We start from the raw sequence: 12,910 nt of genomic DNA, 5'->3' as shown, positions 1-12,910 counted from the left end.
GGTGTACAAGATCATGAGGAGCATGGACTGGTTGGAGAAGGAGCAGCTGTTCACCTTATTTAAAGGGCCAATCACGAGGGGGCACATGTTCAAGATTAGAGGCAGGAGGTTCAGGGGGAATGTGAGGAAAAACTGTCTTACCCAGAGGGTGTTGACGTTCTGGAATGGACCGACTGGGAGGAGAAGGCGGGTTGCTACACATCCTTTATAAACATCTGAATGAGCTCTTGGCACGTGAGAACATTCAAGGCTATGGGCCAAGTGCTGGTAAATGGGATCAGGTAGGTAGGTCAGGTGCTTCTCACAGGTTGGTAGCGGACTCGATGGGCCGAAGGGCCTCTTCTGCGCTGCCGGATTCTGTGATTAAGTCAGGTTCATTAACGGGCGGACAGGGTAACTCAAGTCATGAGCTGATAAATAACAGATAATTATATCCCATCACGTTTAGAAATCAACGTGACTTTACACATTTACACTCACAACATTTTCCTCATTCTCCCTTGTGGACGCTTCAAAACCCCTCAGACCAGATTTCCCTCTCTTTCTGTCTCATTCGTATTGATCAGGGTGTTTCCTCTTTAATTTCTGCTCTATCTCTGTATTCTCCCATATCTGTGCCAACGTTCTAAATTAAGACGGCTCCTTCGTCGTTTCTTGTGCCAGCAGAGCAACATTTTCTGTTATGTTATTCTTTCATCGATGTCACTGGCAAGGCCGGCATTTATTACCCAACCCTAATTGTCCTTGAACATGCGAACAAGGAGCAGGAGTAAACCGTTTACCCTCTCGGGTCTACTCCTTCATTTAACAAAGTCACGGCTGACCTGATAGTTAACTGAAATCTACATCCCCCCTACCCGCCAGAACATCTCTGCCCCTTACTTGTCAAGAATGTATTCAGCTCTGCAATAATAAATGTATATATACATAGAGGCAAGTCCGGAGAACGCAGGTGGTCAAGGGAAATTTAAGATGGATTCAGAAAAAGAAAAGAAGTTTCGAGAAGATACCGATGCTCAGTCCGACACAATCCCTAGGGGAGTATTAAAAGTGCAATCGGGATCTTACAATGTAAATGATGAAAGCCAAGACAGTGCAGGAGAAATCATCGGTGGGGAGAATAATGGAAAACCCAACGGCGTGTTTTAAAGTAGACAAAGGGCAAAATAATAACTAGGGAAAGGGTGGGGCCAATTTGAGGCCATATTGGCCGAAGATTCCTTGCTTTACGTCTGACACCTTTCTTATTTGGCGGAGTGACGGACAATATTTCCAAGTGTAAGGAGTGGTACATAAGTGTAGAAATCGCTGCACGTTTTTGATTAGGGCACCTGCAATTTTCCCAAATACTTCCTTTAAATAGCTGGAAGTAAACAATCCGGTCATGGAGATTTGTCCCTCCCGCCTGTCTTTAATCTATCCATAACATTTATTTGTGTTAAAATTAACTTTGCTGAATCCTTGTTCCTGATGGAATGATAGTTCCATTGGGATGCCTGACATGCTGAGCTCTTCCTCTGCAGAAAACGCTGCAACAATGTTACTATTTATCATGCCTGGTACTTGCTTACTTTTATTGACAGTAACAGATTATCAGTTATCAATTGACCTGCATTGCTTATGCCAACCGTGCTTTTCCTAATGTAATTGTAAAATATTTATGTGCTGATTCGAATATTGCGCGCAACTTTATTTCCATACCCTCACTTTGTGCATGTTCTCCGTTTTAGGGTGTATATGTCTTAGGTCAACTTAGGGATGAGGATGGGGGAGGTTGTAGGGAGCATGGTAGGAATAACATTTTGATCCAGCAATCGGCAATGACCGGGAACTCGCTGCCTTTGATGGTGGAAGCAGAGATAGGCAGTGATTCCAAAAGGATATTGTTTAAGCACTAGCAGGAAATAACTATGCAGGGGCATGGGGATAGTGCAGCCGAATTGGGCTAACCGGATTGTCCAAGAACTAGAATGGACTGGATGGGCTGATTGTCGTCATTCTTTGTCGGAATGACTCTACGGTGTAATTTCACTTCGGGCAACACTTTTTCAGCTCCTCGAAGTGAGACTGTCGGAACGGAGCTCCCTGGCTGCCTGCAACCATTCACTTCTGATTATTGTTTTAGGCTGTTCTGCACCACCCACCACAGAGAAGTGGCCTCACTCCCCCTGCCTTGACCTGTACAAAAGGACCACAACATGGCCTTGGGAACCCACACTCATCGAAATTGCTTAATTTATTTTTAAAGACAACCCCTACAGAACACTCAGCTTCAACCTCCTTAGAATAAGGGCAGGTCACGTTTCTTCTGGACTGCAACTCTTAACTGCAACTCAGGGTCACCTTTATTACGTTTAGCAAGCGATCACCGAGTGGAGCTCTTACCTGAAGACTTCACTCAGGCAAATGAGATGTAGCAGGATTTGAAACGCCTTCTGCGCTAATAAGTTCAGTGAGTGATGTCACTACCCTTGTTTGTGTGATTATAAAAGCAGTAGAATCTCGGAGATTCGATACAGAAAACATCAACTCCAGCATCCTGATACTAACTCTGAGGAAATCCACCGAAGATGGAGAAAACTCTCATCTTGCTGATGGTAGTTCTAATGATGGCACAGCACAGCACAGCATATCCTATTGCTGGATTCGGTTGGGCCGGCCTAGGTATATGATTGTAAATTTCTCCGATCTTTCAGATGTCAGTGCTCGGATATTTCTATTTTTAAACTAAGTTATTCGATTTGAGAATCATGTTTTAATCTGCTGTATTAAGCTGATTGTTTGTGAGACTGAAAGTTGTAACATTAGCTAGTTCTACAGGTTAATTCCCTGAATGTTCAGTCACTAGCTTAGCAGCTAGACAGAATTGTCGGTCTTGGGAGCTGTTCTAAGCAGAGCAGCAATAAAAGGGCAGCGCCGAGTTGGTGGTTAATTCCGGACGAATCATTTGATTGGGAAACTCTGCACTTGGTCTCAGTCCCAACGCACTACATAGGGGTAACCACCAGTCACTGCTCACGATCACTGATACCTGCTGAAAAGTGTGAGAGCATATACTGTGTGTGAGGACAGGATCGGATGTTCCCTCAGTAGAGCTCCCTCAGTCAATTTCACGCACTCTCACTGTCCGTATCCCAGGTGAAAAATGAGGAAAACGGAGGAAAACTGGAAATGATTCTGATAACGCTACCGAGACATCAGTCAGTTTTCCATAACGAGGACAGGGAGAGAGATTAAAAAGGTTTCAGACAGGTTTATTTAATTCGATGTATATTGCAGCGTTCACAGTGGTTGTTGTCTGGGAAAACATATTGTGTCTGTAAGACAAGTGACTAATTTATCCATTGTCACTCTGCATCTGCCGGGAACTGAGTGAACAAATACGGGGTTGATTTCCCACTCAGCAGATCCATCTCACCACTGGGAGAGTGCTGCACTGTTAAATGTGTAATGCTTTGGGTGAAACATTATACAGAGCTCCTGTCTAACTCTTCGTGGGACAGAGCATATCTGGTCGATTATTGAAAACCTGGCAGTTCTCCGTGTCCCGTTGATCAGCATCACCCTCCCATCCAACATGATCAGAAACTTCTCAGCCTATCAAATCTCCTGCTCTGTTTGAGGAAGATTTCTGAAAGCTGATTGACCACTTTGTTTCATTTATAGCAGCCTCAGAGTTTCAGAAACTATCCATGGTCTATGAAACACTTTGGACTCTTCGCCTGACAGGAAATGGTTTAGATATGAATGTCAGACCTTTCATTTCACTATCTCTGGTCTCAGATTGTGGGTGTAATGATGTCCACTTTGAGAAACAGCCTTGGACGGCCCTTCAGGGCGATGCTTGAGCCTTTAGATATCAATGGGAGTGAGGGTAGTGTTGGTTTCAATTAAATATAAAAGTGTTCAGGTTGGCGTTTGATTCAAAGTCATTCCCAATGACACTGAGAAAGTCAGCTTCGTGTTTTCCCAAAGATCTCGTTCTCTCTGGGTTCACAATGATCACTCAATTAATTATTCATTTTGGATTATAGGACCGTGGTTCGCCTGCCATAGGGGAGCAGCAAGATTTCAAACAGTTCCGTTTGCCCCACACCAGGAGGCCGTCTTTAAAATAAACAGGTGGGTTGCATGCTGCCCACAAGGAAAGTAGTATCCAGAGATGGATTGCCGGCAGCTCGAGCTCTTCATGTTCTTTCTGAATGAAATCTTCGTCCCTGGGAAGCAGGCTCTGTTTGATTGTTTCAGTCCACCGACCCCTGACCCTGTATTGCTGCTTTCTGAATAATGGGCTGTACACCGTAATAAAACTTACTGCATTGATCACTGTTTCATTTCCTGTCTTGTTTCTCATTTGGACGAATATGTCCCAGGACAAGGTGCTTGGGAAAGTATTGGCGCTGGCGGAAAAGGTAGGAATCATACGGGATGGGAAGTTGAAGCCAATGTGGGGAATCTCTCAATGTTCTGAACAGCACTTTCAGAAAGGGACCGATATAAGGCAGATGCCTCGGAATATCAGCACTCTGGTCATTTACGGAGCAAGATATCTCACAAATATCAGGATGTAGAGCATGAGTACAGGCGGAGAAGGGGACATGGAAATTGAATCGGGGTTTGGCAATTGCTTCAGGAGGTGGATAACGTTGTGATAGGGGATTTCAGCGGCTGAACGAATTGGGAAGGATTTAGTGGCTTGGCAATTATTGGCAGGATAAGGACATTCGGCGCCTTAAGCCTGCTGTCTGATTTGATGACATCATGGTTGATCTGATTCTGGCCTCAGGTTCTCATTCTGCCTATCCTGATAATCTTTGACCCCCTTGTTATTCAAGAATAACAACGGTCGTGGCTGCTGAAATTTCGGTAGGATGCACATTATTTGCAGGTTATAATAACATCTCCATTAGATCCATTGAAGGAGCAGGTAAATTGAGCGGACATTCCTTAATTTTAATGGTTTCATGGGAATTGACCGAGTTTTGCTGAAGGCAGCACTCACACAGAACTTGAAGCACTGGACCTTTAGTTTGCAAATCCGAGTATCTACCAGCTGAGCGATCCACGCTCCGTGCAGACTAAAGTTCGAGACACTTTTGAGACAGAAACCTTGCTCGTGTCAGGAAATCTAGATAACCACTACAGTACAGATACAGGTTCTGCAGATGGGAAAGAGTTTCATGGATGTGGATGTTGGTCAAAGTGTGGTGAAGGGGCCAATGTATGGGAATGTCGTTTTAGTTTGTGGGGAATCGTTTCAGTAGGAGGTGAAGTGGGATCAGAGTGTTAGAAATAGATTGCGTGAGTGGTGAAGTGTTATCAGAGGGTTTGGACGAGTTTCAGTGGGTGGGGAAGAACGATCCGATGGTTGGGAATAATATCAATGAGTGGGGAAGGATGATCAGGGTATTTGGAAGATTAACAGTGTGTGGGGATGAGGGATCGGAGGGTTGGGATGAGTTTTCGTGGCTGGTGAAGGGCGTTCAGACGGTTAGGAAAAGTTTCAGTGGCTAGAGAAAAACAATCCAATTGTTAGAATGGATTTTAAAGGGCGCCAAGGGGCGATCAGATGTTTGGGAAGAGTTTCAGTGCCTGGGGAAGAACAATGGAACAATCCAATTCTTTGGATGGATTATAGAGGGCGCCACCGGGCGGTCTGAGGATTGGGAAGAGGATCAATGAATGGGGAAAGGCGACCAGAGCGTTCGCAACAGTTTTTGGTGGTGGAGAAGGGCGAGCAGAGGGATGGGTAGTTATTCACTGGGTGGCAAAGGATGATCAAATGTTTGCAAAGAGTTTCAATGGGTGTGGAACGGGGATAAGGGGGAATTACGGGCTTTAGTGGATGCAGAGTTGTTAACAGTAGGTGGAGAGGAGGGACAGAAGTGATGGAAGGGTTATGAGCTTGTTACGTGGTGCCGGGCTGCAGGAGTGTTTCATGGAGTTTGGAAATCAAAGAAACAACGGGGTATATCGCCTCCTCCTACGTTTTTGATTCCCGCTACTACTTTTCAAAGAAGGAAAAAAGTTTAACCCACAAACAAAGCAGCCAAATACATTAAGGCGACGGCGTCATCTTGAAGCGTAGTCGCTGCTGTCGGAAATACAGCAAATACATTTCACTGATGTCAGTTAAAGCAGCAAGAGGGCTGCGGGAAGTTGCAGGGTGAAGAGGAAGAAGACAGGGTCGAACCTCCAGCTCTGTAAACACACTGACATTCAATCAAATCTATTAGTGTAGTGAGAGGCCGCCGGCTCTGTAAACATACTGACAGTCCCTCCTCGCTACTAAGCTACTGACAGGCCCACAGCTCGATAAGCACATTGACAATTCCTCCACCCCCCAAGTTTGTAACTATAATACGAGGCTCCCTGCTCTGTAAGGAGACTAAGAGACCCTCCTCGCTACTAAGCTAGTGACAGGCCCACAGCTCGATAAGCAGAATGACATTCTCCCCTGTATGTAACTATATTAAGAGGCTCCCTCCTCTGTAAACTTACTGACAGTCAGCCCAACCTATTACAATAGTGAGAGGGCCCCGGCCCTGTAAACATACCGACAGTCATCCCAATCTATTTCTATAGTGAGAGGGCCCCGGCCCTGTAAACATACCGACAGTCATCCCAATCTATTTCTATAGTGAGAGGGCCCCGGCCCTGTAAAAATACGACAGTCATCCCAATCTATTACTATAGTGAGAGGGCCCCGGCCCTGTAAACTTACTGACAGTCAGCCCAACCAATTACAATAGTGAGAGGCCCGGGCACTGTAAACTTACCGACAGTCATCCCAATCTATTACTCTAGCGAGAGGCCCCTGGCTCTTTAAGCATGCTGATTGTCTCCCAGTCTATAAATATAGAGACAGCCTCCCGGCTCTGTAAACACACTGACAGTCTGCCCAGTCTATAAATATAGAGACAGCCTCCCGGCTCTGTAAACATACTGACAGTCTGGCCAGTCTATTGCTCATTTGATGGGTCACTCTCTCTGTAAATATAATGACACTCTCTCCAAGATATTACTATAGTGACAGAATACGGGTTCTGTAAAAATAGTGACAGTCTATCCTCTCTATTAATATATTGACAGCCCCTCAGCTCTTTAAACATTTAGAGAGGCTCCCAAATCTATTACTATAGTGACAGGACCCCGGCACTCTAAAGAAACTAACAGTGTCCCCATGCGATTACTTTGGGGCAGGCCACTGACCTGTAAACATACAGATAACCTCCACAATCTATTAATATAATGACAGACGCTCTACTCTGAAAACGCACTGTCAGTCTCCAAAATCTATTACTATGGCGACAGGACGCTGGCTCTGTAAAAGTGCAGAGAGTGCACCATTGTATTCCTATAGAGACACGCCCCACGCTCTGTCAACGTACTGGCAGTCTATCCACACTTTAAAATGGTGACAAGCCCCTGGTTCTGTAAAGACAGTGAGGGCTCCCCTACTTCTCCCCTAACCCCACGCCTCCCCCCAATATATTGCTATAGTGACAGGGACGCAGGTCTTTCAAAACATTAACTATCTGTCCACGCTATTACTATACTGACAAGCGGCATGCGCTTTAAACATACTGACAGTCACCCCAATATATTACAATAGTGAGAGGCTGCTGGCTCTCTAAACATTCCGTTTCCCAACACTATTAGGGTAGTGACAGTCCCTCGGTTCTGTGAACATATTGACAATCTCTCCCTTCTATTGCTTTCCTGAAACCCACTGACTCTCGGAAATTATTGAAAGTGTCCCAATTTATTGCTATAAAGACAGGCCACGGCTCTGTAAACATACTGACAGTCTCCCCACTCTATTACTGTAGTGAAAGAACCCCCTTTCTATCAAAGTACCGGCAGGCCAGTCTCTCTATTAGTATATTGACAGGCTAGCAGCTCTTTAACAATGCTGACTGTCTCCCCACTCTCTTAATATGGTGACGGCCCCTGGGTCTGTAAACATACTGAGAGTCTCCCCACTCTATTACTGCAATAACTTGCGACCAGCTCTGTAAAAATATTGAATGTTTCCCCAACTCCATAATTATTGTGGCAGGCTCAGGTTCTGTGAACATTCTAACAGACTACCCACTCTATTACTGTAGAGCAAGAAGCCCAGTTTTATCAAATTGCCGGCAGTCCAGCCTCTCTATTAGTATATTGACAGGTCCCCGGCTCTTTAAACATCCTGAAAGTCTCCCCTCTCTATTACAATCGTGACATCCCCCATCTCCATGAATATACTGACATATTTCCCACTCTCTTAGTATAGTCAGAGGTCTCCCGGTCTGCAAACATAATAACAGCCAACGCAGCCTCTCCCTATAGATAGTCCCTGGTTCTGTAAATAGACTGAAAGTCTCCCCGCTATATTAATATAGTGACAATTCCCAGGCTCTGTAAACACACGACAGTCTACCAACTCTGTGCCTATCGTGATAGCCCCGGCACTGTAAAACTATTGGGCATCTTCCCGCTCTATTAATATACTGACAGACACACGGCACTGTAGATAATATGGCAATCTCCGCAGGCTATTCCTATAGTGACAGGGCCCCAGTTTTGTAAATGTATTGGCGGTGTCCGCACTTTATTACTACAGTGACAGGCCCTCGGCTCTGTAACCATTCTCAGAGTCTGCCCATTCTAATCATTTAGTGGCAAGCCCCCTTCTCTGTACACATTTTGACATTTGGCCCTGTCTCTGACAACATTGAGAGGCCCCCTGCTCTGTAAACATTCTGACAGTCCCAACAATCAATTATTGTACTGACAGGCCCCCGTATCTGTAAATTTACTGAAAGTCTATTCAATCTATTCCAACAGTTGGAGAAACCGGCTCTGGAAACATCCGGACTGGCTCCCCAGTCTATTATCACAGTGACAGGACCCTGGCTTTGTAATATCTGACAGTTTCCCCATTCAATTATTTAGCAAGCCCGGGGCGCTCCAGTGAACCTTATGGTCTGCGATGTCCATTATGTTTGTGATAGGGCCCTGGCTTTGTCAGAATACAGTCAGTCTCCCCAACTCTGTTGCTATAGTGACAGTCCCCGGGCTCTGTAAACACACTGATAGTCACCCCATTCTGTTAATATAGTGACAAAATACAGCTCTGTAAAATTTCTGGCAGTCTCTCCGCTCTATTACGATTGTGAGAGACCCCATGATCTAAATATGCTGAGTGTCTCTCCACTCTGTTAAAATAGTGACAGGACCATGTCTCTGCAAAGATGCTGACAATCACAACACTCTATTACGATATTACAGTCTCTTCAATCAATTCCCATAGTGTCAGGCCCTGGCGCTGTAACCTCTGTGACAGTCTCCCCAAATACATTACAATACCGACAGGCCTCTCGTTCTGTAACCTAAATGACAGTCTCCCCCATCAGTTACTATACTGAGTGGCCCCTGGCTCTGTATCCTGAGTGACTGCCTCGTCAATCAATTAATATACTGACTGTCCCCCGGTCCTGTAACCTGAGTGAGAATCTCCTCAACCCAATATCATGCTGACTGGCCCCCGGTTCTGCAGCTTGATTGACAGTCTCCCCAATTATTTGTTGCACTAATAGGGCCACTGGTCCTGCAGCCTGAGTGACAGACTCCAAATCAATTATTCTACTGACTCGCCCAGGCTCTGTTACCTGAGTGACCTTCTCCCCAATCAATTAGTCTACTGACTCGCCCCAGCTCTGTTACCTACGTGACCATCTCCCCAATCAATTATTATATTTGGCGGCAGCAGGCTCTGTAACCTGAGTGGCAATCTCCACAAACCATTGCTGTACTAACTGGCCCATGCCTCTGTAACCGGAGTGACATTCTCCTCAATCAATTCCTATAGAGACTGACCCCGGCTCCGTAGTCTGGGTGATAGTCTCCTCAATCAATGGCTACATATGATTGGCCACAGGCTTTGCAGCCTGTTGTGATCATCTCCCTAAACCATTCCAATAGTGACTGCTCCACCAGCTCTGAAACCTGAGTGACAGTCTCCCCAATTATTTACCTAATATACATGGTCCATGGCTCTGTAACCTAGGTACAGTCTCTAGGGTTGCTTTACCGACAACTGTAGCACGAGAGATATAATGATGCAGACATAAAACTCAGCGAGTGCCGTAATATTATGTTCTGGTCCCTGTCAAATGTTGCACCTTCCTGAGTTCAGTGGGAGTGCTAATCTTCATCGAGTGTTTTTGATTATGATTAATAATTTGTTATGTGCTACTGATTTTTTGAAAATGGCATAAAGTCACGACACTCAGCAGAGAGCACACCGAGCTCCCTCTGTGTGTTACACAGACTCCGAGGCGGGCTGTCTCACTGTCTCACCCATGGCCCAGTGGGCTCTCCCGCCCCCTCCAAGCGATCAGCAACACCAGCTCTTTATATCTCTCCCTATTTCTCCTCCTCTATCTCTGTCTCTCTCTCTCTTTCTCTCTGGTTGTCCCTCTTTCCCTGTCTCTCTGTCTCCGTTTGACTATCTTTATCTTTATTATATATGCAACATTTATCATTTTCCTGTTTTCCATAACCGATCATGTATCTGAGGAATATTGGGAGATTCGCGTCAGCGCCATCACAATATTCGCCCTCCGTTTTCTCAATCTATTCGGCTGCATCTCCTCAGGTCCTCATGGTTAGTCATCTACATACAACTTATTGAATATATCACCTGTAAAAATCTTCATCCACTTTATTAAATTAAATTCTACAATGACATTCTCCTTCGCTTTGCTTGTGGCGATATACTCTTCCTTGGTAAAGCCAAATGTAGGGAAGTTATCCTGCTTTCTCCCTTCTGCTTCCATGCGTGTAACCTATGTTCCAAAATTGTTGAAAGCGAAGCTATGTATCAACATCAGACTTAAGATTTGAACTCGGTGATTCTACCCTTCGAGCCTGCTCAGTCATTTGAGAAGATCATGGCTGAATATTGATTAAAAATAGTTACAAGCTGCCAGTTCAAATCAGGATGCACTGTTTGTGTCGCTACTATCAAAACTCACTTCCGGAATAGTAGAGTAAAGATTGACACAAACATATCCATTGGGGATTTCAGGAGTGTCCTCTTTATTAATAGAGCATTGATCAAATGAGCATCACTCTTTGGATGTGAGGCAGTTAGGAGAGTAATATTAAGATTAATAATATTATTTTTCTTTATTTGGCAAGGAAGTTTATTAATTGGGTTTGTATAGTTTGTGTCTGTGTGTTTTTGTGTTTTCCTGTGTGTGTTTGTATGTGAGTTTATGTGTGTGTATGTGTGTCTGCGTCTGTATGTGTGTGTGTTTTTGTATTTGTGTGTGTGTGTTTTTGTATGTGTGTGTGTCTGTATGTGTGTTTGTATTTGTATGTGTGTGTGTTTGTATATATGTGAGTGTATGTGAGTGAATTAATGAATTGTAGACGGCTGCTTTCGAGGTTTGGAAGCATGAAAACAAGTTAGGGATGTTTTTGAAATGCCCCATATGTAAACATGTCTGAGGAATTAGAATGTAAGTTTTGAGGGGAATTTGTATTTTAAGATACACCACTGTAGTTGTCATTTCAAAGACGTAGCAGGATGTTCACACCTAACTAGGTGAGCTCTAGCAGTGTGGTTATTTATCCCAAAGGTTTATGACAACATTAATACCATGAAGTATTTATATTCTGGAAAAGGACTTTTTCAAAGGCATATGGGACAATGGAATGTACAGATTCAGAAGAGAGAAAAGGTATAGAATGGAGAGTGAAAGGCTTTGTTGTGAGATTGCGCTGGGACATCCAGCCGTAGATTACGAAACAGCCTCGAGCCCTGTCTTCATGATTCTGCTGTGTCCAGCCCTAAAAGGTGATAACTGAGCTGGCCTGTCTTTCCACATTTAAAATCTATTTTGCACTGTTGCCTTACAAGACGGCGGGCTCGGCAGTCAGTTTACAAAGGAATTTTAGTATTTATTACAGTATTAAGCAACTGCATGTGTTGACATCTTTTCTTTTGTTTTCATTTAAATTGAAAACGTTAAAAGTCTAAAGTTATTAATGGATTCATTACCTATCATTTCACTGTTCAGTCTTCTCGTTATAAACACAAATAACAAAACAGTTTTATTCGCGGAACCAAGTTTCCCCTCAAGGATTTGGGCCCGCCTGGAACACAGCCAGTGCCGTGTCATAGCAAGGTCAGCAGCATAGAATGATTTAGGAGGAGTTAGATGAGTTAATTTGGGAAGCCGGGAATATTTTCAATGCCCAGAGTCTGCATGTGTGTGGGAAGTGTATCCAACTGCAGCTCCTGGAAGCCCGGGTTCTGAAGCTGGAACGGCGGCTGGGGACACTGTGGAACACACGCGCGGTGGGGAGTATCGTGGATAGCATGTATAGAGAGGTGGTCACACCGCAGGCTAAAGGTACACAGGCAGGAATGCATTGGGTGAACACTAGGCAGAGAAAAAGGACGGGGCGGGCATTGCAGGGATCTCCAGTTGTGATTCCTTTTTAAAACAGATATATCGCTTTGGATACTGTTAAGAGGAACGGTCTCTCTGGTGAAAGCAACAAAAGCCAAATTCGCCGTACTGTGCTTGGCTCTGCTCCACAAGGGAGAAGTAAACATTTTTGGGAGTGCGATATTTATAATGGATTCTATTGTAAGGGTAATAGATCATCGTATCTGTGGCCGCAAACGAGACTCCAAGATGGTATGTTGCCTCACTGGTGCTCGGGCGAAAGATATCTCAGAGCAGCTTCAGGACATTCTGAAAAGTGAGGGTGAAAGGCGTGATACACATTGGCACAAACGACACAGGTAAAAAGGATCGTGGTTCTAAAAAGAGAATATAGGAATTAATTTGAAAAGTGGAACCTCAATGGTATTGATCGCAGCGTTACTGACAGTGTCACGTGCTAG

Source organism: Cetorhinus maximus, unplaced genomic scaffold (assembly GCF_964194155.1).
Source record: "Cetorhinus maximus unplaced genomic scaffold, sCetMax3.hap1.1 HAP1_SCAFFOLD_447, whole genome shotgun sequence".
Classification (NCBI taxonomy): Eukaryota; Metazoa; Chordata; class Chondrichthyes; order Lamniformes; family Cetorhinidae; genus Cetorhinus; species Cetorhinus maximus.
Note: the sequence above shows the minus strand (reverse complement) of the source record.